General features: G+C 44.1%; 1 protein-coding gene across 1 annotated transcript in view; it reads right to left on the bottom strand.

Annotated features, from left to right (window-relative positions):
* Nucleotides 1–14,040, bottom strand: part of NRXN3 (neurexin 3) — a 1,400,777-nt gene extending 1,386,737 nt beyond the window's left edge. Inside the window, exon 1 of the mRNA XM_019552167.1 lies at nt 13,812–14,040. The gene's annotated coding sequence lies outside the window, so the exon portion shown is untranslated. The remainder of the gene's footprint in view (nt 1–13,811) is intronic.
* Nucleotides 14,041–27,849: the final 13,809 nt, after the last annotated feature.

The raw sequence follows: 27,849 nt of genomic DNA, 5'->3' as shown, positions 1-27,849 counted from the left end.
TATTAAGTCTTTCAATGCCCAAAAGCACAAGACTCTTACCTGGGATTGAGATGAGTAATAAGTCTCTTAGCTTTCCTGAAGGGCAGCCATTAGAAGGCAACATCACCCAACTACACAGAATCTCCAGAGCTGTCATAATTCTTGCCAGCAAAAAATTTGGAGGGGATATTGAGTATCCAATTCAAGGCTTAAACCACTCTCTAATTCTTAGAGATCAGGATGAGTCCCACTGTGAGGAGCGGATTAAACCACATGCACCTACTGCAGGGTTCTTACACCTGCCTCTGAAGTTTTTGGAGGTAGCCATTGACAGGATACTGGACTACATGGACTATGTGGCAACTCCTGTGCTCCTAAAGTGCCAGACCAATACAGTACAAGAACTAAGAGAGACCACTAACATTTACGCACTTCTTTTCATTCTCAGGAATCATGGACTGTTTTACCAGCAGGCACTGAAAAACTGCAGCTGCCTCCGGAGCTGAAGATGGCAACTGTTTAAAGTACATGACAGCAAAAGAAAATTACATCTCATTTAAACTACAAGGGGTTATTAATGGAGGCAAAATATAGTTACCCAAAATGGAACGTGGCCAGGTTAACACACGAGATTCTGTAGTGACACATGCTGTTTAACATCCCCCAAGGTAAGCACAGTTTTATATCACACACAACAGCACCCCACAACATCACTGGGTGTCTGGGTGCTATGGCAATGCTCAGAAGAAAAAGAAACCCCCACTAAATCTCTCACACTACTCCTTACACCAGTGGCTTTCAAACTATGACTCATGGAAGCCTGAGGTTCCACAACAGACATTAGGAATTCTGCAAAAAGCCTGGGGGTAACAGCGGAGTGGGCTGGGAAGTGCACCATCATGGGCCAGGCCAGGTCACCTGGTTCTGCATCAGCTTACCTGGCCCATGAACAACTCACGCACCCGGCAGCTTGGGGGGCACGGTGGCGGCAGGAGTGTGCCGGCAGTGGCAGGAAGGGTGGGAGCTCGGTGGCAGTAAGCAGGGGAGCTCCTGCAGACACCGCCAGCACTGTCGGCAGTGGGGAGGGGGTGGTGAGCGCAGCAACCACCCAGAGCTGCTGCTGGCAGCGGCAGCCAGCAGGTGTCACAGACCACCTACAGATACCGCTGGTGGTGTCTGTGGAGCTTTCTGCAGTGAGTACACCACCATGTTCAGGGGGTGCACACACACCCCTGTGCACCCCCTACGCGTCGTCCCCACCTGGCCCATGAGGCCAGGGATGGCGTTCTGCAGCAGAAAAAGTGACATGAAAGGGTTCGGTGACTTTAGGAAGTTCAAAAAACAGCGCCCTACGCAAAGCACCTGCTGGTGCCACTGAACTCAGTACTGGCACAGAAAGGATAAAATCACAATTACCTGTTTCAAATCACCCATTATTTTCACTCATAAATGGTCTTGGATAAACAACTTCTCAGCCAGACACCTCACGGGCAGCCCATCACATCACACAACTAGTGACTTTGTGTGGCGTATCCAGTCCTGAGATCCATGAGTGCCTTCTTTACAAGGCGCAACATCCTTTCAATAGTCACAAACGAAACCCTGGTCTCAGCACCTCACTCTTTTCACAGGTGGAGCTAAGGCCTCACAAGAGCATTCCCAGTGTGGAGCCTCATAAACAAGTAATCTCAGCCTGGCCTAGCTTTGCTCATTTCACCAGTCATCCCTTGAAGCCTAAACCTGCTGAGCTCTCCGTATGTTCAAATGCTTTGATGTGTGTGTGAATTTAGTTCTACACAAAGATGCCAAAGTAATAGTGCAAGGAGCTTAGCATCCTGTACATAGGCTTTAGACAGAAACTCCCCAGGCAGTCAACAAGATGACCTTCCCAGGCATAAGCTTGTTGCTTTCTACCAATGTATTTCAACAAGACCTGCCTCTAAAGGTGAGAGAGGCTATAGTGGCAGCAAGTTGATGCAAAAGGAGAAAAAATAGGATAAATCACTGAGATGTCCAAGGGCCAGGCCCCAACCTAGTTCTAGTTTCAAAACTGCACATTGCTAGAGATTTCTCTGAACCAAACAGAAATCTCTACACCACCAAGGCATTGACTGAATGGCCCCTACCATGCTCCTAGGCAGGCTGCTCAGAGAAATCAGAGTAAATAAACAAGAACATATGCAGTGTCTTGGCTCATTTTTCTAGTAACTGCCCAAGTAGCTTCCCTGGGCTCCTATGAGAAATGGAGAGCAATTCCCTTAGCAACCTCTTCCCCTTAGGAACTACCACATGCCCCTTTATTAGTAATGAAGAGCAACTGCCATCGGTGAAGCAAGTTCTCCAGATGTCCCCTCTCAATTCTCCTATGTCCTACAGCACCCCAATAACATCTAACTCATGCTGCTTCCCTTTGGGGAAATTGGGTAATAGACGCATCACAAGCATGAGACTCCCCAAAAATTGTCTAAACCAGCGATTCTCAACTTGGGTGCCATGGCACCCTGGGGTGCCTTGAGATCTTTTAGATGAATGCAGAAATTTCAACTAGGAATCCATAGTATCAAAAATATTCTGACATGTTGTAGGCTTTCAGCGTGCTTTGCAGCACAAGAACTGCTCTAGCATTTTTATGTAGTTAAAATGAGTGAAAAGGAAGAGCTGGCACTTTCCCAGGGGTGCCTTGAACCAAAGGAGAAATGCCTTGACTCTAAAAAGTTTGAGAAACACTGGTCTAAACCAGTGATTCTCAACCAAGTTACTATGGCACCCAGGGGCACCTCCAGATCTTTTGAAGGGTGCCAAGAGTTGTAAAGAGATAAATGTGGTGTGAAGAGATAAGCAGATAAGGGCAGGCTCAAGCTTGTCCCTGTCTGGCCAATCCCCCACTACCACTGCCCAGCCCCTCTAAGCACTGTAATAAAATAAGTTAGTTCTTAAAACTGGGTGCCACTCAATTCACAGGAGTTAGGGAGGATGCCTCGAGTCCACTGAGGGGTGTCTTGAGTCCAAAAAGTTTGAGAACCACTGGGCGAGGCTTTCCTCCTTCACACAAGCCACAAAACAACCCTCTTGTGGTCATTCTGCATCACTTTATACACCAGGATGGATTTGAATTAGTGAACCATAGACAGACACCTCCTTTCTCCCTCTCCAAACCACATAAGCCACCCATTTCCAAAAAAACCTTCCTCAGTATATAATGAATCAGTTGCAGGCATGAGAGCCTTTAATAACTCCACTTCGAAAGTTATAGGGACCCAGAAACCGAGTCAGCTTCTGATGTAATCAGCAAAATGAGAGTTTTGCAGTGCTGCATACTGCTATTACCCCCCACTCGTGGCTGCAATGTCCCTTGTGACATTTTGGAAGGACACAGTAAAAGCGGATATTGTTGTTGCTGTCGAAGGGGCTGCAGAGGGAATGCAGAAGGTGCTTTTGTAGTTTCCTTAAGCAGTGTACTATGGTAGCAGAAGATGGTAATAATGAGAGGTGTCTCCCTTTCACAGACCACTAAAAATGTAGGGCTGAAAGGAACCTCAGGAGCCATTTAGTCTATCTTCCTGCTCTAAGGGAGGGTCAAGATCTCAGAGATGCTTGTCTAGCTGCCTATTCTTAACATTTTTCATGGCAAGGATTTTTCAGCCCCCATAGTTAACTTGTTCCAGTGCTTCTTAGACTTCGAAAGTCCTTTCTAATCTCTAATCTAAACCTCCCTGACTTCAAATTAATCTGATTACTTTTCGTCCTACCCCCAGGGGACACAAGGAACAATTAATCACTGTCCTCTCACAACAACCTTTTAAGTTAAAAGACTTATCATGCCTTGCCCAACCCCATCTTCACTTTCCAAAGGAAACAAACCCCATTCTTTCGACCTTTTTCATGGGGCATGGTTTCTAGACATTTTATCAATCTTGTTGTCCCCTTCTCTCCAATTCTTTTGTTAATGTTTGGTGTCTAAAACAGGATACTGTACCACAGCTGAATCTAGCAGTGCCCTGAAGAGGAGAAAATGCACTCTCCATATCTTGCATGCAAAACTCCTGTTAATCCATCCCATAATGACCTTTGGGAGGTCTTGCAACAAGATTGCACTGTTGACTCTAATCCAGTTGTGATCCACTATGACCCCCAGTCCTTTCCTGCAGCCTGCTGCCTACAAGTTATTCCCTATAGTGTATCTGTGCATTTAATTTTTCCTTCCTAAGTGTACCGTTTGTACTTATCTTTATTGAATTTCACTTTATTGATTTCAGACCATTTCCCCAAGTTATCCATTTCTTAGCCATGTGATCGATGTCACATCAGAGAAAGTGTTCTGACTTCACACCCTCACATAGTGCCCCAACGCACCATCCTGTAAGCAATGAAGAAAGCGGGGAAGAAATAACTACCGTGCTTGGACAAACTTCCTAGAAGAATTAATATTTTATCAAGATCTTATTCAACTGTCATCTTCCTTTCACTGTATTTGCTACTTGATCCACTGTAAACTTCATATGTAAATAGGAGTTCTCTCTCTCCTTATCAGATGCACTTATTCAGTGATGTCATAACCCATTACCACAGAACCCACTGCACCATCATGAGCACCTGACTAGTGACCTCACTGCACGACTACAGCTAATAATAGACAGAACTGCTAGGAACTCACACAGGTCATGTTGACTGACAAGGACAACAAAGGAAACAAAAAACCCCGCCATTAATTGCAGTAAGCCAAATCTTTGAGACCCAACTCAGAAAATTCTCAGTGTAGTCAATAAGAGTTTAGCTGAAGTTCAGTACTGAGTGAGAAGAGAATGAGGGGCTCTGTAACTGACCCATTGTTATTACATATTCTGCCATTGTACCCCCAGTTTAATGATTTCCATGGATTTACACAAAGAATTAGTTTGTTTCCTAGTGTTTTCCTTCAATTTCCTTAAAGTTTGCCTCCCAGAGAGGTAGCAGGTGTTTTAAAGGATGGGAACCCAAAATAATATTGTATCACCTATTTTGAGACCTTGCAAAAGCTAATCAGACATGACCTAACAGATGTAGCCCCATTGCAAATTCCCTCATTCACCATCTCCACCCCTAAAGAAGTTAAAACAACTGGCAACATCTACAGTATGCTGGCTGCAACCATATTCTTCAGTGCTCCTGGCTGAACAGACAACAAGGGGTAAAGAAACAGGATCAACCACCTCATCTATACAGAGCTTTCCCCTCAAGAGATTCAACATGCTCTATGAGTAATAATTCCTTTAACTTCACAAGTGAGGGAGAGACTGAGAAAGGAAAAGTGAAATGTGACAGCTTACACAGGAAACCCAACAGTCTTGTCTTTCAACCTTTTCTTCAACCAGCTGCCCAGGCAACCCCCCTTACCCACACTCCTTACAACTACTGACACCAGAGCAGGTGCGCAGGGGATAAACATGTGGTGAATTTGTTCTGTGGAGTATTTATCTGCCCCAAGAGCTACTCTTCTGTGGCTAAGCCTCCTCCCGCTAGGTTTGCCCTGAACCTGGACTAGAATTCTCTGCACTTTCCAGTATGGTACAATGTAGACCAGAGAGGAAAGCAGCCATCAGCTTGGGTCCTTTTAGGTGAAGCTACCTTTAGGTAGTGAAGCTACCTGGAATAAAAGAGATGATCTACCCAGAACCTGAATCTAAACTTTTTGGAAGTATAGACAGGGTCAGAAAGATTCCTCCTTCACTCTCATTTTTTCTTACTTTCACAGTACCACCAGACTGGAAAAGGCTCAAAATATTAAGAATGAAGCTGTTCAAGATGGGAACTGAGACGACACTGAACTGTCCTCTAATGGGGCCTCCCCATCAGATGCAGGGAGCCCAGCTCAATGGAGTGGGAAAAGGAGACTGTGTCATCCCATCATACGTCCCATTACTTATTTCTGGGAAGGACAGGGTTCAGTATTTCTTGTTCATATGCAGTAAACTGAAGTCCAGGTGAGTCACTGAGTTCTTCCAGGCAACGGAAACAGGCACACTGTTACAACACATGTTCTGAGTTGTATCTGTATTTAATTAATCAGGATCACAGATTAATTAGCAGAAGAGCAGCAAGTAAGGAGTGTGCTGGACTCTCAGCTGATCACAAAGTTGCCTGGATCTCGGGCACATCTTAAACACAGTAATGAAAAGTTCCTCTTCTAAGGCAGAAAAATTCTGGACACTGGATGAACCGATTTATGCATAGTCCCTATCTCCCTTGCCTCTACAATCAATCACACAGAAAGCTGACAGCAGGCCCCTCCACACATTTCTCACAAGATCCCATTCCTCTGCACTCCATTTAGTTTTTGCAGTTCAAGCAGATTCCCTTTTCCACCAAAATCAATGTTTAATTAACACATTATTGGAAAAAAAAAAGGGCAATAGCACACACTGAAATGAAGCCAACACATCCCAGTTCTGTGGACACAGCACATCACATCAGGTAGTTACCCCACCAGAAAACTCTTCCTTCCTATCTGCCCCATGCCCTCCCCTGCTCACTCTCTCCGATGGATATCCTCCGTGCCATCTCCACGGAATTCCTCCTATCCACATAGCAATCACATGTGGTTGGAGAAGGACCTGACAGCACTGCAGAAAGGAGGGTAACATGTGTCTCCTGGCCAGCATGTGACAGTAGCATGACTATGCATCATTCCAAAGGGTAATACTATCCTTTCCCCATCGCAGTGAGCTTCTTTAAACAGGCTTGGGGAACCTGTCCTCATCATAATTGTGCTAAAGTCTTAACACCCCATGGACCTCATATAGCCATCCTTCCAATCGGTAAGGTTCCCATTACCATGGCAGTAGCAGAGGTGATGTGCAGAGACATGACACTTTCATCTACAATGAGCTGAAACACATTCTCAAAGTCAGTCTAGAGAATAGCTACTGGAGCCACTCCTTGCTACACGTTCTGATGGCAGAAAGAGGGTACAGGCAGCTTCAAAGGTTTAAGTCAAACATCAAATCACCCTCCCTTATCCTCATTAATTATTATTCCAGACCACTCCTTGGCTCTCATCCTACTGCTGGGAGGTGGCTAGATGCAGGGAATGCTGCAGCAATGTCAAGGGCATTATGAGGAGTGGGGGGAGTGAGCACAGGGGAAAAGAGGCTGAGCTGCCATTGGGGCATGACGGAGGAGAACCCTCCAACAGGCAATGGGAAATGAGGGTGGAAGGGGGACTGTTCTCACACCCGTTAAGGGAGAGCATTCTAGATGGACAGAGATGAATTTCCAAACTAAGCCTAAGCCACGACAGATGCCTTTTTCCTGGTTCATGCCCTCCCCATTCTTCCCCCAGTGCCTGACTCTCACAGCCACAGAGAGCCATGTACCCACAAAGAGAAGGCGAGAGCAACCATGTTTGCTGGCCTTCAGGAACTTGTGATATTAGTGTCGGGTAGCTGAACTGCTCAAGAGAGGTTATGATGTGGCTTCTTACACCAAGCATTTGCTGTGAAGGGCAACAAAGCTGACTCTGCCCCTGCCCACCCTTATCATAAACAGTTCAGAACCCCTCACCCCACTGGCATATTTCTAGTGAGAAGGTATCGCTCAGCATCTCAACCACATCTCTATGAAGTGCTTTGTCATGTCTCTCCAAGACTAAGTCAGTCAAGTTTAAATTAAACCACATCAAAATTCTGGTTTTTCTTTGCCTAAAAAAAATTAGTTCTGTCAAAAGATACCAGATAATCAGTGCTACAGACTGCCATGCCCTGACCACACAATAGGGACAGTCTAGATGGTAAAGGAGCAAATTTTCCCGTGATACGCTCCCATTTGTGTCTTGTGGTCTGTCTGCTATAACTGTCACCACAGAGGCCAGAATGCAAGCTGAGGTGCTCAAAGCACTTTCTATATATTACCCTCCTCTCACCCGGGAGGGAAAACTGAGGCACTGGGAACACAGATAACTTGGTGCTAAGTTGCACAGTAATCTGGTGTGTATCTTACCTGTCTATGCTCTAACCGGTGAATAACCTTCCTTGCCATTTGCTCTTTGCATTAAGGAGAAAGATAGACTCTGCTATTACCTGGGGAGAGAGGAGGGCTATTAAGAATAAGTAGCAGGGCTTTAAAAAATGTGGCTCATTTCTGAGTTCAGCTGCACAGTCCCAGGATTTCTCATGTCCCCTTGTCCTGCTCACTGTACTATTAAGTCCATGGAGACTTGAGAACAAAGTTAGGGCTTTATTGTATTTTTTTTTTTTTTTTATTTAACCGAATTGTTCTCAAATTGTCTGCAGAGCTCATCCCTGACTTCAGCTGCCAGTTGTGGCAATATGTCTGCCCCCTTCTTATTTCATGCCATGACAGGCCGCCAGACCCTTCCCTCGATGTGGTATGTCATAGATCTGCCAGCCCCCATCCTTCCACCTGCAAGCTCCCACAGTGCTACAGAATGCACAAGGCTGTTCATCAGAAAGAAAGGGGAAGGAGGAAAAATTAAAGTGGGAAAGTGACCCCCTGCTCCTCCCAAGATAGACACGATAAGACAGAAGGGCTCCTGGTGGGGCTGTGGAGCCCTGGAGGAGCCAATGGGCAGTACAAACAAAAAGCAAAGAGTTTGGTAGATCCATTGAAATGCTACTGCTGCCGTGATGAGAAAGAGGAAAGGAGTGGCTTCTCCCTGCTCTGAAATGCCCTTAACAAGATTGTAGCAAGGTCATTTTTGGCATGCAGAATTAGAAATGGGCTATGGGACCTTTTGCCTTTAGGGCACCAGGAATGTACAAAAGCAGTCCCTGCCTGTCTGCTGCTGCCTGGCAGCTTATATAAGACATGCCAGTGAGGTTTGCAGTTCATTCCCTGGTGGAACAGGTGTCCAGACCACAAAATCCACCAGAACTGTTAGCTCTAAGTGCCTCACCCACCCCCGGCAGCCTCTGATGAGAAACCAAAGACTGAAGGGACGGTGGGGACTGAAATTCCCTTCTCTCCCTCTGGGCCAGGGCAACAGACGCATCCCACCTCTGCCTGGACTGTATCAAGTCTGGGACAAACACCATATCAGCCTCAGGAGATGCCAGTCCAGTGCCTTCTGGAACTCTGTTTTACCCTCCCAATTTTCATTAACAACTCATGGATAATCCCTCTCACTTGGCTGGGTACTCAGGTGGCTCCTGAAATGCATCAGTGCTTTGGTCCCTGGGAGAATGGGGGAACTGTAAACACCAACACCCATCTTCACTGTACAGGAAAATCGATAGCTAGTTTGAAGGCCAGAGCAACTATCTGGGACCTGCAGCACCCTCTGCCTGTTGCTCAGCCAGCCACTGCATTGTCTTCTGTACAGCAGCCATGGCTGGCCCTCAAGTGCTGAAGCTGCAGCACAACAGCCATTAACTAAGCCGCTGGAGTGGGAGGGGACAGAAAGAGACCCTAAAGAAACAATTCTCTATTGAAACTGGACAGCCGAGGCTCAGGTGCGACTGCCCCTGTGGGCATAAAGCAGCAGAACTGAGGAGACTTCATTACTCTTTGCAACACCCCCTGCACAGAACAGCCCACTGGAGCCCTGAAAATCCCCCGCACCGCCCCACCCCACCCCAACCCCTTGGCTGGAGTTTGCCACTGTTCCTCAAGGTCAGCTCCAAAAGCGAGAGACGAAGAGAGCGAAAGGCAAGCGAAAATGGCTCCAACCCTTTTTATTGTGTTTCCTTTTTGTTATTGCTTTGTGAAGCAGAAAGATCCAGAAACACAGAGACCTTAGACTGGTGCAGAGAAATTTAGCCAGCAGGAAGGTGGAAGCCATTAGAGATCCCTTCTCTTTACCAGCACCTCTCACAGCCCCGTGAGAGACCAGCCAGACCACGACCGAAAGCCAAGCATTTGCTGAAGTCTGGGCAGGACTTTGGATCCAGGGGAGGGGGACTACAGGTTCTGCTAGTCATTAGAAAGGGTTCAGCATGGGCAGACCAGCCAGCCACACTCTACACTATTAACAGCCGCGCCTCTGCTTTCTTGTCCACCCCACACCTACAAGCGCACTGTCCACCCGCCGCCCACCTAGTCACCCACAGCATCTCAAGGGCTTGCTAGGTCCTTCCCCTCACAAGGGTTGGGGGGGAAGGGGATATTTTGCCCCCTCTGTCTCTGCCCAGACCAGAAAAAACGTGTCTCTCCTGCACGTCCTACCGGAGGAAGGGGAGTAGCTTATTCCTCTTTTGATTCGCCACCCTCGGGTCTCACACACGCAGAACACGCAGCCTCCGGCACAAACTGCATGGAAACGTTGATATTCCCGTGCTGTTGGATCAAAGGCACGGACAGGCTTGAGGAAGAGGAGGAGGAATGGCACAGGAAGGCAACCTGGAAAGGCTTTGTTTGGTCCTGGCTCCAACACAGTCCTTGCCTTCCTCTACCTTGCAATGCCCTCTAGCTTGAACATACAAGTGGGCTTTGGGAAAGGAGGGGCATTGGGTGCAGGTCTGTTTTGTCTCCCCAGTGTATGAACAACACACTCCCCAGAGCATGCCCAGCTGAGCCACAGCTCCCTGGAGTAACCTTTATTCCAGTGCGTTGCAAGCATGTATTTCACGGATGGTTACACTGAATCATTATCACCAGACGTTTGTTTGACCAAAAAAATGTCATTAACATCGTCAGGTCCATTCCCCTCCCCCCACACCCCAACACAGGCACAACTCCCCCCTCTCTTTCCCTCCAGACCCCCACCATCCACATCCCTCCCTAACACAAAATCGTATGATGTGCGACACAGCAGCATGGAAAACAGAACGGCAAGATGGGGTGGCGAAATGGATGGACGTGCCTTTGGCATTTGCTGCGTTTCCCACCCCCTACCAATGCCGATGAAGCAAAAAAAGGCGGGGGGGGGAATTAAATCATGGCCCATCACGTGTGTGTGTATGTGTATGTGTGTGTGCGTGTAAGTGCACACACATCCAAGCCACAGTCACACGCCTATCGGGAGCCTGCATCTGTGTGGCATGAAGCAAAGGTCATCATGCCACTGTTGTGATGCACTAAAAAAAAGCCGCAGAGCCATCAGGATGTAACACAGAATTTTCTCGTCAAGAGACGAGAAGCCTTTGGGGGGGGTTGGGAGGAGGAGAAGGGGTGTGCGGATGGGGGGTGGGGGAATGAGAGAAAATGGGGAGGAAAATGAAGAATACAAAGCTTCTACTCTGCTAATCCAAGATTGACAATCCATCCCTTCCCCCCCACCAAATGTCATCCCTCCCCCCAAAATGTTGGTGCAGATGGATTTCTGTATCTTGGTTTTGCAGCAGTGGTTCTAATGACTCCCACAGCAAACCCCCTCGCTATGATAACCCCTCCCACCATTTTTGAGACCAATCTGAAGAATAATGTGTTTTTAGAGATAATGGGCTTTAAAAAAAGGACGTAGCGCAGACATTATGCGAATAAGCTGTTCCTTGCATCACCTCTATCTCCCCAACCCCACTCCCCAATTTCACCCCCTCCCCGCTCTCTCCATTCTTCCCCCACCAAACAACCCCAAGGAAAAAAACAAAAAACAAAAAACACACAACAATGATCTGGGTAGCCAATCTCAAAATCTCAAACACTAATCCGCTCAATTTTGTTCTTCCCCTTATATAAGCAGCAGCACGTCAACATGTTCAGTGGAAACGCAGCGTAAAATGAGGCCACGCTTCAGCCATGGAAGAGGGTGATATCGGCAGATATCGGTTCTATCAAGAAGCCATCATCACTAGTATGATGAAATCAAATATGGGGCTTTCAGTTATTTATTTAATTATTTTCTACTGCTTTTACCCTCTCCCACTTTAAAAAAATTATAAATTAAATAATAAAAAACACAGATACACACCTCACCTGAAGGTGCCCGAATGCTCCAGAAAGAGAATTCTCACTTGCCAACTCCGTTTGTTTTTCTTTTTTTTAAAAAAAAATAAATAAATACAGCCCTGTTGCTCCCATTATCCCCAAACTTCCAGCATCCCCAGACACACCTCCTGTCTCCCCTTCCCAAAAGCAGGATGCCTTGCAGGAGAGAGGCAATTGTGTGGGAACGTGCTGATGACCGAAAAAAGCCAACAGCATAAATGCAAAATTATCTACACAAAAATACCCCACCTTCCTCAGCAGATAAAGTGCGTCCGTCGGCAACACCAAGGGCAAGATTCTCAGCTCTCTCCCCACCCTTGTTCCCCAAAAACACTACTAAACCTTAGTTAAACTTGCCTGACTTAACACTATGGACCATTTTAACTTAAACTAATGATAGATACAACACCCTTCAGTCACACACTAAGATTAATAACTCACTATATCCAGCTTGGAAGCAAATGCGTTTTGGTCTAGTTTTTCCCCACCAACCCAGCATCTCCTCCTCTGACTTTTCACCAGCCTAATTATGAGTTCACCCAACAAAAATAGCCCCCCAAAATATAATTTAACATTGGTGTTTGTAGGCGGTCATGTCAGTGTATTCACCTCCTTAGGAAGGCTGGGTGCTTAACGCAGGACAATTGCATCCAGGGACGGAATAAGAACAAAATTAATTTTTTTTTAAATTCTATTTTCCACAAAGCTCTGACTAGTTAAGGTGGGGGCACGGGCTGGGATATACAAAAGACTCAAAGTGTCCTTTTTCTAACGATTCCATATTTTTAGCTTAGGTTCTCCTCTTTGAACCTTTGGTTTTTGTGTCTCTGAGCTCCCGCCAATTATTATTATTATTATTATTATTATTATTATTATTATCATTACGGTTGAAAGGGGAATTTTAAAAAAACGATAGATTTCAATTGTAACTAAATGTATTCTTAAAGAATGGCTGTTAATTAAGGTAGCTGTTACCCAGGGAAGACTGCCATTAAAATAAAATTAAAGAGTAAGCAAAAGACTCATCACCTGCAAAGCACCAGAGTCAGTGCCCTTATGTAGGAGAATTACATCACTGCCCTGACAGAATGATGTTTTCTCTTTGACATTTTAAAGCAGTTAGATGTAAAAAACTAAACTAAACTAAACAAAACAAAGAAAAAGAAAACTGGGCATTCTGCATGCATCTTGCATGAAGAAAGCATCGAACCAACCTTTAAGGTCACTTGCTGCCTGAAAACCCACAGCAGTCGCCCACGGTGGAAGTTTTCAGGCAAGACGGCTACTAAATCATTAATATAAACAAATGGAAGGCGGGGAGGGAAGCTTCTTCTGTAATAGATCCAAAGCCAAAGAAAGGAGGAGGGGGAAAGAAAACTTTTGTCTTTTCCCTTTCTTCCTCCTTCCCAAAAATGTTGTAATAAAAATCATACCTTTCAGCCCCTAGTCAAATAGTTTGATTCCTAAGCAGATCCCTGTTTTAATGCAAGGTAGCATTTTCTACTCTCAAAAAAGGGATTCCCTATTCTCTGCTTTAAAAAAAAAAAAAGAGTAAACCCTCTTCAATTTTTTTTCTTAACTGAAATAAGAAGAGCAAAGGGAAGCAAAAATAGAAGTATTCATTCAGGAGAGGAGTTTGTGCTTGTCACCTGAAAACAGATAATCCAACTAGGTGTGCAGTTTCAAAAAACCTGTCTTACTTTTTGCAGATGGGAACAAGAGGGAAAGAAAACAGGGTGTGGAGTCGGGGGGGCGGGGCATAAACTTACAGGACTGGACTGAAAAATAATAATAAATCTCCAAGACATAAGTGGTTCAAGATTTTTTTAAAAAAGAGCACCCTTGGTTCTCTCAAGTCAAAACTTATAGCACCCACTGCCTTTCACACTGAAAGTCTTTCCGCTGGATGCACAGAGACAGCTGTTCATTTTGGCTGTTTAATCCTGCCATCCATCCTTCCCCCAAAGTCTTACCTTTGCAGCTGAGAAGAGCTTTTGGCTGTTTAATCAACTCTTTTGTTTGTTTCCTCTTTGGGGCTGTAAGAATCCAGGGTGTCTCTCTGGGAGGGAGTGGTGGGGGGTGGGTGGGGGTGTTGGAGATGCTAAAACGGGTCCTTGATGGCTTGGGATGCAGGCAGAGAGGGGAGGTTTGGCTTGCCTCTCCCTCTCAGTGAGTTGCATGCAAGAGGAGATGTGTAGAGCTGAGCTCTCTGCCTGAGACTGCCAGAGGAGCCCAGGAATTTCACGCACTCCAAAGCCGATCCCTCCCTCTCCAGCACACAGACCCAGCATTTAAAGAGACAGCCAGGCTGTGTGGCTCAGGGCTTCACCTCCTCCCTCGGCTGTTTTGCAAACAGCTGAGAAGATGTAATCTGGGGACATCCTCATACCCTGGATGACTAAGAGGCAGGTGTTTGAAAGCCCAGCTTTCCCACACAGAAAAGGAGTCTTAGGGAAACTGCAACGGGAAGATAAGACACATACTGCCCCCCTGGGAAGGTCCTGTTGAATGTAATGGGGATTAAACTAAGAGGGCTCTGCAGAAATTAAAGAGTGGGTATCTTGAAATGGCTCTGCAAATCTATAGACTGCACTAGAAAATTATTTCCTCCCTGCAGAAAATAACAGAGAATTGTTTCTATTCTATGCGAGTTTTCCTTGATGTAGGATTCTATAGTTTGGCTGAAAATGTATACAAAGACATTATCACCTGTATTCAATTCTATGGGACTTTTCCATAAAGGACCCACACATATACAGGCACTATCAAACACATACACTTTATTTTACATTCAGATTCAATATATATTCAACACAAAGAGAAAGCACCTCAGTTAAATAATGTGAAGGTGATAACCCTGGCTGACAAAGACAGGCAATTCAGAGTTCAGATGGTGCTCTGCCTGCAACTCACACAAGTCCTGACAGGAATGAGCTCACAGAAGCATGAATCTCCAGAACTGCACAGAAAATTATGAAAAGGTACTGTCAAGGCACACAATATCCCTCTAAAAAAGTATATGATTACTAATGGCACTTCCTTCTATCTGCCTATGTTTTATTTATACCACTCACTGTGCTGATTATGAGAACTGAAGGATTTTCAATTAATGTTCAACAGATTGTTTATTTTTTATCCTTCAGGGCCTTTACACTGGTCAGTTTCACTTTCAGTTTCTAGTCACTTTCATTTTCCTGCTCTCATGAACTAATCTAAAACTATAGCCACATCTGCAATCCCAACATTGCAGAGGTGCATTTAATTTTTAGATACATATGTAGCTCATTACATTCAACAAAATCAGTCAGGTGAATAAGGGCTGATCACATACGTAAAAGGTAAAAGACAGAGAAAAAAAATCTTCAATAACAGTTTTCAAAAATGCCTACAGAAACGTTTCTATTCCTTTTATATTTTTGCAAGACTTTTTTTTTTTTTTTTAACTATTTTTGAGTGAAATTTATTTGATATTCCAGGTAAAATTATGTGCCATTTCATAGCTTGTGCAAATCTGTTAGTGTGTGTCACTGATTTGCCTTGAAACCTTGCAAAAGTCTTTTACAAACTTTCTGTCCCTTAATTTTGCCATCTCTGAAAGGAGATCATGTGTATGTTATTGTGATTTATATCTACAAAATGTTTTGAGACCTATGGAAGAAAAGAGTTAAAGTCAAGAAAAGAGTTAAGGTTTTGACATTGACTAAACTGGGGCCAAGATTTCACCCACAGAGGATAAGTAGTAAATATCATTAACCATTACTATCAGCATTATCACATAACACAATAAATAAAATGGCAATTAACAGTCTCCCCCATATGCTATGAATTCTCCCCAAAGTGATCAGAAAGGCTCAATGACATGTTCCAGTTGTTTCATGCATTCCAAAAAGAACCAGGGCAGAAGCAAACTCCCAAGTCAAAAAATGAATCTATAGACCTGGCACCTTCAAATAAATCTCTGTGTACATGCCTAGATACTACAGTGACAGGCATGTAGAAATGCATTTGCTCCATGAATAGATTGAAAAGATACCTGCCCTTCCTTTTCTTTCAGATCATAGAAAATAATCAAAGCTTTTGTCTTTCTCTACATTCCATACAGCACGGAGCTTACTTTCAGCCTACTTACAGCACTCAAATACAAATAATTATTATTTTATACACTACATATTGATCACTTTGCCCACTGCTGAAATGCAGCTGCTTCTGAGGTGTACAACAGCCACGCAGCAAAGCTGAATAATAGTTCAAGGTAGTATCAGGTCTCCCTGGGTTTTTTTCTCCTCTCTGGAAAACACAGTTCTTCACCTCCCCTAACAAATTCAACTAAAATTGGGCTCAGGATATATGTCCTAGCTTGTAGTTTTGGTGATCCTACACTTCCCAGATTCATCTATTAATGTAATGATTTCAAGAGAGTATCAACTGGAAATCCAAATACATAAGGGCCTCCAGTTGACAAGGTCTTACTTAAATTGCCAGTAGGCAAGGTCTTAGGTTCTTACACTGCTATCACCACAGTGTCTGACTACTTTCCACGTAAAATCAATAATAAAATTGAAGTCCCTACTCCTGCTAAAGATCTCAAGATCCTTAAATCTTTTAGATACAGAAAAGGGTACACTGAACAGGAAGGGCTTATTTCTCTTGCCAGTTTCACTAATTCTTTCTTTTTCAATCTCAGCTCTCCACCCCCGCTCCCCCACTGCTTTTTACTTCTCGTATCTGCAAAAGGTTCATTCAACCCTATGAGACTTCTGTTGTCCCCTCAACATGTTGTGCTTCCCAACACAAACCATGAACCTTTAAAAAGATTCCTTCAAAGAAATCTCTCTTCTTAGATGGACCATGTGGCTTGATTTAGGAACAAGCAAATAATCTGTTGGAGCATCAGGTTTATTTTCAAGAGTTGTTATGAGGAAAAGTCATTTTCTGAATGAAACCCAATATCTATTTTCCTAAGATCACAAGGGAATTATTTAAGAAGTCTCCAGATCATCAGCGTCAGGTGCTCCCGCTCACCTCTGCATGAGTCCTTCCATCTTGGGACAACTCTCGCATTCTCCCCTTGGACCAGCAGAGGGTGCTCAAATGCCAAGTGGCAAAGCCTGCAAATTAAGCCAGAAAAAAAGAAGTAAATTTGGACAACTGAATTATCTTTCAGTCTTTTCCAGTCTTCTTGCTATACTAGTTTCCTTTAAAGTACTTTCAATTTAGTTATTTCTCTGGACATATCATTCTAGTCTAATTCTAGCAAAGTATAAAGATTGGCAACTCCTGTTGGAGTAAATTGCTAGAACCTCTGCTTCCTGGGAATAACATGTCACCTGTGACTTTTTAGACACTTACTTGGCACATAAACACATTTATCATCTTGAGTCACTAACCCACAACCTCAAAAGCAGGGACCCAGCCTGGTATCACAAACTCTTGCATAGTTTAGACTACAAGGGCATATCTGGGGATGGAAAAAGACTAAAGAGTCTTTAGAGTATCCGGGAAAGCAGGGGAACAGCAAGGAGGATGTGAGCTCAATTTGAGAAATGTGTGTACCTTGTATGCACGTTGAGGGTTGCCTCTGTTTAAGAGTATGGAATACACTGCAGGGCCCACAGTCACAGCTTGCGATACTGACATTTATTTGGAGGTACAAAGACAGAACTTGGGACCTGAAAACATAAGCTGGGGCCTAGGATACAGAGATGCTCTGAGATGGGCACTTAGGGAAAAAAATAAAGCAGAGAGAAATGTAGAGCACAGGCAGTGTCAACGTAACATTACTGCAGATGCTGTATACATGTGTAAGTGTGTATACATACACACATAGTACACGTACACACACAGCCTTTCACAGGTCTGGTTCTCAGAACGCACACCTACAGGAGACATTATTACTTTAGCCCCTGTGCCTGCTTCAGCAAAGAAGGATTTTATGGAGCTGATTGGACCAACATGCTAGGAATGGGCTCTGGGATGACTGTTCTCTCTGACGTCTGTCTCCATTCAGTTCTAGGCTAGGCCAGCTCTGGGACACTGGGAGAAAGGACACAGGCACCTGTTTCAGGTCACTCAAGAGCTGGAAGAGTGGGCTAGCACAGCTGCCCAGGGCAGTGCAGCTCCAACTGAAGCATCAGAGGGGAAAGTAGTCACCAGCTCCCCCCCACCAAAGCGTAGGCATGGGGATGCAGGGGCTGTCATTCAGCGTGGGAGGGAGCCCAGAGTTGTGGGACAGGGAAGGAGCACCTGTGGCAGGCTGGGGCCTGCTAAGAAGAGCAGGGCCTGCTGCAGCTTCCCAGCCAGGCTCTGGTGCCCTTAGCAGCACCACCTGCTATCCTCCCCATGCAGTCTGGCAGCCACTTGCAAAGCAGCAAAAGGAGAGGAAGAGAGACAGAGTTCCTCCCCTCTGTGACAGCACCACAGCAGCCCTCTGTGCCTAGGGCTCACTTCAGCGGGAGCCCTGAACAGACCCTGCAGCGTTACTAGAAACATAAGCAATTCTAGCCAGTTATAGCTATGTGGAAAGTGCCGCAGAGGGGGCTCACACCCAATACCCAGGGCCTGAGAACCCAAAGGCCATGAAATGGCTTCCAGTATGGCCTCAAGACAGAGCTCATGACTAAATCAGAAGTTTAGGGAATGCAATACAGGACCTTTCTGCAAAGGAGCACTGGTGATGGTCCAGAACTCATGGGTGGTGAATGCCTTGATGGCTCTCAGGTGACCTGAGGCAATGCTTTTTGGTAACAAAAGCTCTATAACTTCCTTGTTAGCAAGGGCTCTCTGATCCCTGGAGAGAAACAGCCATCCCCATGGTGGCTCCGCAGTAGCAGAGGAGCTGCATTCATTGAAGCACTGTTTCAGGGGAAAATAGAAAGCCACATGTGTGCCGGGGGACAGAGGGCATCATTCTCCAGGGATGCTCTTTGGCCCCTATTTATCACCACTAAATCAACTCTCAGAAAGAATTTAAAATCCACTAAAAGCATGTCAGACAAGGAACAGTGAGGATCTACTTTGTCCCACCTGGTCTTATCCCCTGCTGCAATCACAATGCAGGATTGTCTCATAACAGTGAGTTCTCCAGGGCTTTTTCCCTTCAATTCTCTGAATGGCATCCACTGAAGGTTTGATACAACACTGTCACTGAATTCAAGTGGTAGGTTATTACAGTTGGGTTTAATAGAGATGAGGCCATGGCAAAGAAGACTGTATAGCAAGGGCAATAGGGTAATTTATCTCTCTCACATGTTTTTTGCCAGGTTAGCACTTTTAATATCTTTTGCCCAGAAGTTAATACCCAAGGTGAATTTAGAAGCCGCAGTCCAAAATGTGATCAGATCATCTCAGTAGTGCCAGACAAAACTGATTTTATCTGGATGGTGACCGACCTTATCCTACTTCAGAGAGCAGAACTCATTACAATAATAAGGAATAACAGAGACTGGGAAAAAGTAATCATGGCAATGCTTGGAAAGAATTCACTTTACCATCATTTCAAGGAATTAGTTCTAAACCTTTCTCCTGTAAATGCCATTTTTCACTCCAGCAGAAGGTCCAAGCTGAGAAATTATTCTGGGTGATTCGTAGGATGTATCTCTTTACTCCTGATTTGCAATCCATTTCCACCTCCTCCTAGCATGCTCAATTGCATTTGTTTAATAGCTACAAAGAAACCTCACATAGTGTATATAATGCAATATTATAATGCAACGTTTTGTTTAGCGTAGTATGTAGGAGACAGAAAGAGTATCATGCACATATGACTGCAAAAGTATAAGATTATGTCTATAAAGCTGTTGTGTGTACTTGAGCATGTGTGAGTACTAGTGTAAGCACCTGCATATGAGAAATCTCATGTAAGAAAATCAGTGTATGTGGATGAATAAGGTTTGTGTGGAAATATTGTTAACAGAAAGCCTATGGAGCAGTATCTAAGAATGTAGGTCAGTCAACCTGTGTGAGGGTATATTGTATGTGTGTTTACATGCATGTGTAAGGGTGATAGTAACATGTAGGTTACATGTGTGTAGATGTGTATATGAAAGTGCACAGGGGAAGAAGGAAAGAACAGCTTCATATTTTTTCGCAATTTGCAATTTAAAGAATAACTGCATTTGAAGACCGACAAAATAATCTAGTGCTGTCTACTGCCACGTTGAAGTCAATGTCTCATCTCATCTTCAGACACACAGTGCCCCCTAGCACCTGCTCAAAAGAATAAACAATCCCCAGTGAATTGCCCCTGCTGCTCCCAGCAGCCGAGTACCACCTACAGCTGTACAGGGGCCCTGCCTCAGTCCTGGTGAAGAGGGAAGACACCCCTCACTTCAATCACTTCTAAAGGGCTCCCCTTCATATCCCATCCCAAAACAAACCGAGATCAGCCTGCTTTGTTTGTACAGTCCAGCAAGTGAACAGTCTCAGATGAAGGCAAAAAACCAAAGAATGATAAAATCCAGGGAATTAATGCACAGACCCTTCCACCTTTCACATTTTTCATGTTTCTTTTCTTTAGTGCCCCCTCCCAAAAAATTCCTTTGCCAGCCTTATATAGCATCTCGTATTCACTGGACCTTCCGGCTTTGTGGCATTATATTTATTTCCAGGAAAATATACTACAATGTCATCAGCACCACATCATGACTCTACTGAAGGATTCAACAAGAGGAGAAGGCACAACAGAAGATGGTTACATAAGAACTTCCATTTACTGGCTCATACCATACTACACTGGGCTAGATGGTCTTGTTTCACAATGGCAAGTGTGTGGCAGTTCTGATTTTGAGGCTGCACCATGTTCAGTAACTACTGGTGGACCTTTCCTCCAACAATTTATCCAGCTCCTTTTTGAACTGGGTTAAACTATGTTTCCACAACATCAAGAGGCAACAAGTTCCACAAGTTAAACACTGTGTGAAATAGAACCTCTTGTTTGTTTAAAACCTACTACCCAACAGTCTCATTTTATATCCCCTTGTTCCAGTATGCTGTATTGCCAGCTCTCATGGTTTTTGGCATGATAGATAGATAGATAGATAGATAGATAGATAGATAGATAGATAGATAAAGTTTTTCATATTCCTGAAGCACAGGCTTTAAGAATAACGCCAAAAACCATGAGAGTTGGCAACACTGAGTATGTTACATTTTGGTTCTGCTTTGATTTGCCACTTCTAAGTTGCATTAAATCCCCATAGAAGCTGTCATAACTTAAACAAACCTTCACTGAGGATAAGACCCTCCTGCGAATAGCTTCTGCCCTATGAAAGGTATGTTGTTCTTACCACAACACTCGTTTGCTTTGTTTTCCTCCAAAACTCATTCTCCTGAGACTCCACTGCACCCAATCAATCAAATGAAAGTACTCTTACAAAGCCACTGACATCTATTGGAAAATTCACTAAAATTTTGCCTATGCACACAAGTGAATTTTCATCCCGCACACATTATCTAACTCTAGCCCCAACTATTTATCAGCAAAGATGTTTGTTTGCCTAGGAATAGGTTCCCTTGCCACTTGGAGATGCTCCTGTTCCTGAAGACCATTCCTTGCCTGATGATACCATCCTATGTGTATGACATCATAATTATTGCTTCAGCAACCACCTGGGATGTGACACAGCAAGGACAGTGATGTCACCTAAGCAGGGAAGAAGCAGCTGGAGACTTTTAAAATAGCAAACAGCATGGCATAATACAACTGAACTTCAGCCTGAAAAGAAAGATACAACAGCAGCTACCACTTCTACAACTATAACCTAGGACATAAGGCCAGTTTTAACAGATCAACCTTTTAGTCAAAATTTTCCTTTCCCAGTGTTTGTTTCCTAAGGTCTATCAGGACAAGCCAATTTTAAAAAATGAAACAGAATAAGAGAGAGAGAGAGCGTCTAGCTTCAGTTCTTCCGTGGAAGGCACTCTGCTTCTGCAGAGATCTTCCGCCTTCACAGCTTTATCATAGCCTCTCCTCTACATGTTCATCTGGGCCTTCAATCCTCAGCCCTGCTTCACTATGCCACCCTGTACCTTTGTGGAAGCCTGAGCAAAGTCAACCTCCATTTCCTAGGATTCAAATAGGGCCATGTTCTGGTTTATAGAAGAAAAAAACCATCCTGCCTACAGCCTTCTCTACTTGAATGCTACCTTCTCCTCATGCTGAATCCTTGAGTAGTCATAAGCTGGTGCTGATGACATCACACTGTACTTCCTAGAAACAAATATGAAGTCACAAAGCCAGCTCCATTCAAGGAAGAGGAGAAGATTACATGCAAGACTGGGAGGGGGAACTACTTTTGGGGGTACAAAAGAGAAGGAATATGAAAAATATGAAAGCTGAAAGGTCCTGGGTTTAAGAATGTTGGTCTAGCATGTGTTAAAGGAAAGCCTCTCACCAAGGAAGAGTCAGTCAGAGCACATAGCCAGTGCATCCTTTCACAAGACATGATCCTCTGAGGAGCTCAAGTGCTTCACAGACATGATTGAATGTAGCCTCATTGCCCCATTGAGGGGTAGGACAGTAGCATTCCTCCACTGAGGGATAGAAATAGAACAAAAGAGTCTGGCTGCCAGTCTCCTGTTGATTTGTAGTCTTAGTGTGTTTTCCAAGATCCATCTCTTGAAAGCCTGTCTTCAGCCCTTAGCTCAGACTGACTCATCCACCATACAAGAAGGAATAAGCCCATCAATGGCAGCTGAAGAAAGGATGTCATGGAAGGACAAAATGTGGTACTCACCTCCTCTCTTCAGGGACCAGCTGTCTCCACAGCAACCCCTAGCATCTTTGTCTGTGAACCTTACAACTGAGCGTGGACTTGCTGTACAGCCATTTAATAAAGCACGACGCTGCCTCATCCAGGCTCATTCTTTACAGGGTGTTCTCTGAGGTTTGCCATGGCACATGGGCACCTCCTCAATCAGCACAGTTTGTTTGTTACGGATGCCCTTGTGGTAGGGAACAGACACCACGGGTCCCCTGCCACTAATGCGTACTATTTCATGTGGTAGCAAAGGTCATGCTGCTCATGGGTGGAAGAGGTCATATGAACTGTCAGTCTGCTACAACCTCCTTCCCTCACTCTGCAGTCTCATAGTCTAGACCCACAACATTTTTTGTTCTTGGATATCAGTTTGAAGGGAGAGATAAGAAACTACAGTCAGAAATCTAATGAATTAGGGAAGGGGGGAAATGCTTTCCTATTTATTGTTCTTAAATAACCTATTGTTCCTATTGTTATGAAAAAAAATCTCTTTTTCCTGTAGTTGGATCATTGGAAAGTGTTTGGGAGTACACCACTAAACCAGCTGGAAGTTGTTGCATATAGCTTCCAGCTGAGTCAGTAGTGCCCTGTACCAACAGTCTATTACCCTGTGCTCTGTGACCTGCATTGGCTATTGTCAACCTCTAGGTGAAGTTTAAAAGTAAGGTAAGTTTAAGTATGAAGAGTTGGATTTTCAAAGGTAATGGGAATTAATGATCCTGCTTAAGTCCCTTTGAAAAACCCACTAGGCACCTAACTGCAGTTGAAGCTGCCTGTATACCTTTGAAAAATCTATCTTCAACTAACTTGGATCACATCTTATGAGAACCCATCTTTCTGCTCAGGTAAGATCACCTACAAGGCTCGAGCTGATACCATTTATGGTCCAACCAGGAGACCTTAAGGAGCTGTGCAACTCTGGTAGCAGAACCTGCACTCTGGAGCTTATTTCCTGCCTTGGCTATCCTGGTACCAAAATGAAGTCTGAGAGTACAGGGGAATCTTGAAGTGGGGGAAACAACATTGAAAGGTTATCATCCAGGGGAAGATGGGACACCACACTGACAAACAAAAGGTTTTTTTCATTTTTCCCAAAGCTCAGTCTGTTAAGATGCAAATGTTATTGGTAGGATTTTAGTGGTACAGACTGTAGTCAGCCAAGGTGTATGTTTGTGCTGTGCCTACCTAGGGTTTAAGGCAGGCATGCTAAAATCTAAATAAATAAGCGTACTCAGGGAAAGGACAGCAGAAAGGGAGGGCCATTCCTTCTACAACCTGGCCCCTACATCCCAGACCAAATACAAAGCTTGCTTCAGGGCACTATATAAATTGGTATTATAAATTCAGATGGTGCACCAGGGAGTGCCTCATTCTGTATGATTGGAGGCAGTCTCCAGAGCAGTTCAGGCACTGAGCCTGCCACATGCGATGGCTGCCCCAAGGGCTGCCGCTACAGATGCCTTATTACAAAGCACTATAATAAAGCATGAACTAAAACAACTTCGTTGAAATGAAGATTAATATGGAACATGTGTTCCCCTCCCTCCACTCCGATGGAATAGTCCAACAAACACAAGCTCCATGGGGCTGCGAACGTTGGGCTGGAGGAACAAGCTGATTGGCTGACTGCTGCTGTCGCTGAAGGCTAGCAATACATTTCCATAGCATCTCCTAAACGTCCATGGATGGAATTAATGCAGCATCTGTAAAGCAGGGAGTGAGGGAACAAAACATGTGGAGCACGAGAACATTTAGAAGAACTGAATGTGCCAGAGGAAAAGAGAGAAGTTTCTATGTGTGCAAAAGCAATATAATCACTTGCCAGGTGCTCAGTGACTTCAGTTGCTATAAAGGATTCTCAATGCTTCCCAAGATCATATCTGCAGAAATCAGCAATGGGAAAGATCAATAAGATCACAACTTGGACATTTCCCTCACAGCCAAGTCAGAGTTATTCACTCCAGTCTATCCCAGAGGGCCACCTACAGACTCATTTTAGATGCTCCAGGTATTCGAGCTTTCTCCCCATCTCTTGGGAGACTATTCCACAGCCTCCTAAAGCTCATTGCTGGAACAAAGTTCCAGGACATTAAATCCAAATATCTCCTGCTCAGATTACTCCCATCAGATCTATTTATAGCTTATTGCACTACCCTAAATATCGCCTTTCCTGCTGGAGATTTACGCCCTTCTACTCCTTCTACATTTATGCAAAATTCCTTCATAAAATTGGCTGTGGGTCTCTGTTGACTCAGCTGTCCATCTGTTAATAGTGAAAGAATATTTTCTTTTCCTTCAGCAAAGCCTTCGTTCTACAATCCAAGGAAGCCCTGGATTACATTACAACCTACAGAAATTGCAGAGACCCCAACCTCAAACCCAGATTAAACAACATTCAAGTAACTGATCCTGGGAGATCCTAGGTCTCCTCAGCTCCCTTTGAGAATACTGGGAGATAAAACTCTGCAAAGGGTAGTGAATGTCCTGCAATTAAAAGAATCGGGTCCTAATTCCTGTAGAAAAAGTCAGTATTTTCCCATCATTTATCCCAAAAATTTTGAGAGCAAGGGAACAGAACTTCACAGAGACAGCAAAGGAAGAATGTGGAAAACTGATGTGGCAAACTAAGCATAAGAGTCTTGTTTAAATTCATACAAGACACTTGGCACCTGAGGAACAAGGCTTCCCCCCTGAGCTAAACCTTGCTTATTGTGGGCTCGCAGATACCCTGCATGATGCCCACAGGTCAATCTAACCCATAAGCCTTTCCTCATTAGCAGCCCCCAGTGGTGAAGCTGGTTTAGGGAGTGCCTGGGGACAGTACCTAGGAAGCAGAAGGTGCAGTGTAATGGATAGTGACAGGGGTAGATTTAAAAAAAAGTCATGCATCTTTGTATTTGGGATGCAAGCGAGTGGGAAAAAGGACTCATTAAAAGTAGGGAACAGATGCCCCAGTGATGCTGGCATCTCTAGCGCTTTCTGTTTCTGGAATGAAACAATCATTTGTCATAAAAATAAATGAACTGACATCAAATATTTAAATAAAAAAAGAGAAAAGATTGAAAGGGAGATAAAAATACACAGTAAACAAGCACAGGCTCAAGTTAGCAGGTCTGCTTTTTCCTCCCCAAGCTGACTGGCACTGCACCAGTGCAATTTGGAGGCAAGCAATATCTACAGCATTAATACCACTTCCAACGGGGCTGAGCTTCTGCAGTGAGCAATAAAGGGCAAGGGCTCTGCAGACTCCCCTTGGACCAGGCTGCAAGCACACTGGCCATATCAAAGGGCAGTGCTGATGGACTGGAATGGATATTAGGCAGGTTATTTAAGAACAATCAACCCATCCAGTCCTCTCATGTTGTCATTTTATACCCTAAAGATTGAGGTATAAGGAGGGTCACGTCCCCCACTAAACCTTGGATCATCATTGCCATCAGTGTTCTCCGACTGAAGACCACTAGATGAAACAAACTTAGGAGCCAATCAACACTCATACAAATTGTACAGAGAGCCACTGTTTAGCTACTGCCCCTTGGACCTTCCCCTTTTCCCTTCACCCACAGGATGATGTATTCTTACAGAGTGGATCTATATCTTTGATCCTGGTAGAGAGTGGATTCACAGTGTACAAAAAGACCTGCCAACCTTCAAAGAGGCAGGATCTTTTCAACACACAAAATATGGAACTCCACAGGCCAGCAGGTAACATCCCTAATATAATTTTGTTCCCTATAGAGCCTTGATTAACACTGTGCAAAATGGCAATATGGGTCTGCCTAGAGAATGGATCTTTGCCATACTGAGTGATATTGGATCCCTACAGAGAATACCATTCAAAAGGCTGAACCTTCATATCTTTTGGACTGAGTGTGTGAACTGCAGTAAAGCAGTACAACTGTTTAGTGCCTGACTGGGTAAATGATGTTAGGTGCCCCTTAGTACTTCTTCCCTGCAAGGGAAAAAGCAGAATCATATCTTGGGAAGCCATCCTGATATTGAGGGGCAGAAAAGGAGCCATAAAATCCATAAGATGTGCAGTTGCTACATATTATATTCCCATTCTGGGTGAAACAAAAGGTTCTAATTAATAAAGGTCTGTCTAGCCTGTCAGTATCTCAACAAGAGGCCCCAAGGGTTAAGTCAAGAGGACAATTACAACCAGAATGCAACTGGGCAAGTGTCAGTCAGAGCTGAATTACACAGTGTCTTGAGTGTCTAAGGTGGACTCCTTTTGCAAGGGGTAATATTGATTCTATAAAGCACTTTTAAAGACCCTGCTATGCACAGGCAAATTTCAGAAAAACAGAAGACACCAGCATCTTTCCCTGCCTTAGTTCCCTTCTTCCTCTACCCCAGATGATTGTCAAGATACTAGTGCCTTTTCCCTTCCCATTCCCTTTTCTCCTGCACAATTCACACAGTACCAGCAAAATGTACATGTAGCCCCATAACCCACCACCACCCAAACTGATGTGGCATCACTGAATTGTGGGAAGGAGGTGGCAAAGACTGATCGTTAATCCATTCACAGACTGCCTACTCAAAAATCTTTTACCAGCTATACCAATATCATTAATATAAACATATAGTTACACCTGCATAAACCCCCCCAACATAGGCATTCTTATTACAGATTAAGAGCATCTTTTTTGCCCAGATTTAAACTGTTTCCAAACGACATGTGCTAAACTAGGAAAGACACTCTTGTACTGGAATAACAACATGCTCAAGCCTGGAGTTCTGCTGATATAATTATATCACTTTAAATTCACATGTAAGGTTATACCTGTATAACTTTCCCATGTGAACAAGCTCCTAAACACAAGAACCTTAGTAATCATATCAATATTAATGGACAAGGAGACAGCATCATCAAGTCGTTAGGATGAGAGACTGATAATTTGTGCCTCTGGGTTCTGTTCCCCAATTCAGAAAGAAGAGTATGGTTTATAGTGGTGAGATAGATGTCAAGATCCCAGTATTCTGGCACTAGCTTCATCTCATCTCTTGCAAATCATTTCATCTCCTTCTGCTGCCTTTAATCCATTGGGAAAATAAAGACATATTCACCTACTTTATGGGTTTGTTCAATTATCACTTAATTAAAATGTTCATGAACCTCCAATAAATTGAGCTATGTATGTGGAAAAAATATTAATATGCCCCAGGGCTATTGATGGATGGGGTTTTTTTTCTATTCAATAAATAAATAAATAAAGACTCGGTGAATACATATACATCAATTTTGCAG

Source organism: Crocodylus porosus, unplaced genomic scaffold, assembly GCF_001723895.1.
Source record: "Crocodylus porosus isolate Cpor-Errol unplaced genomic scaffold, CroPor_comp1, whole genome shotgun sequence".
Classification (NCBI taxonomy): Eukaryota; Metazoa; Chordata; order Crocodylia; family Crocodylidae; genus Crocodylus; species Crocodylus porosus.
Note: the sequence above shows the minus strand (reverse complement) of the source record. Positions and strands in the feature narration are given on the sequence as shown.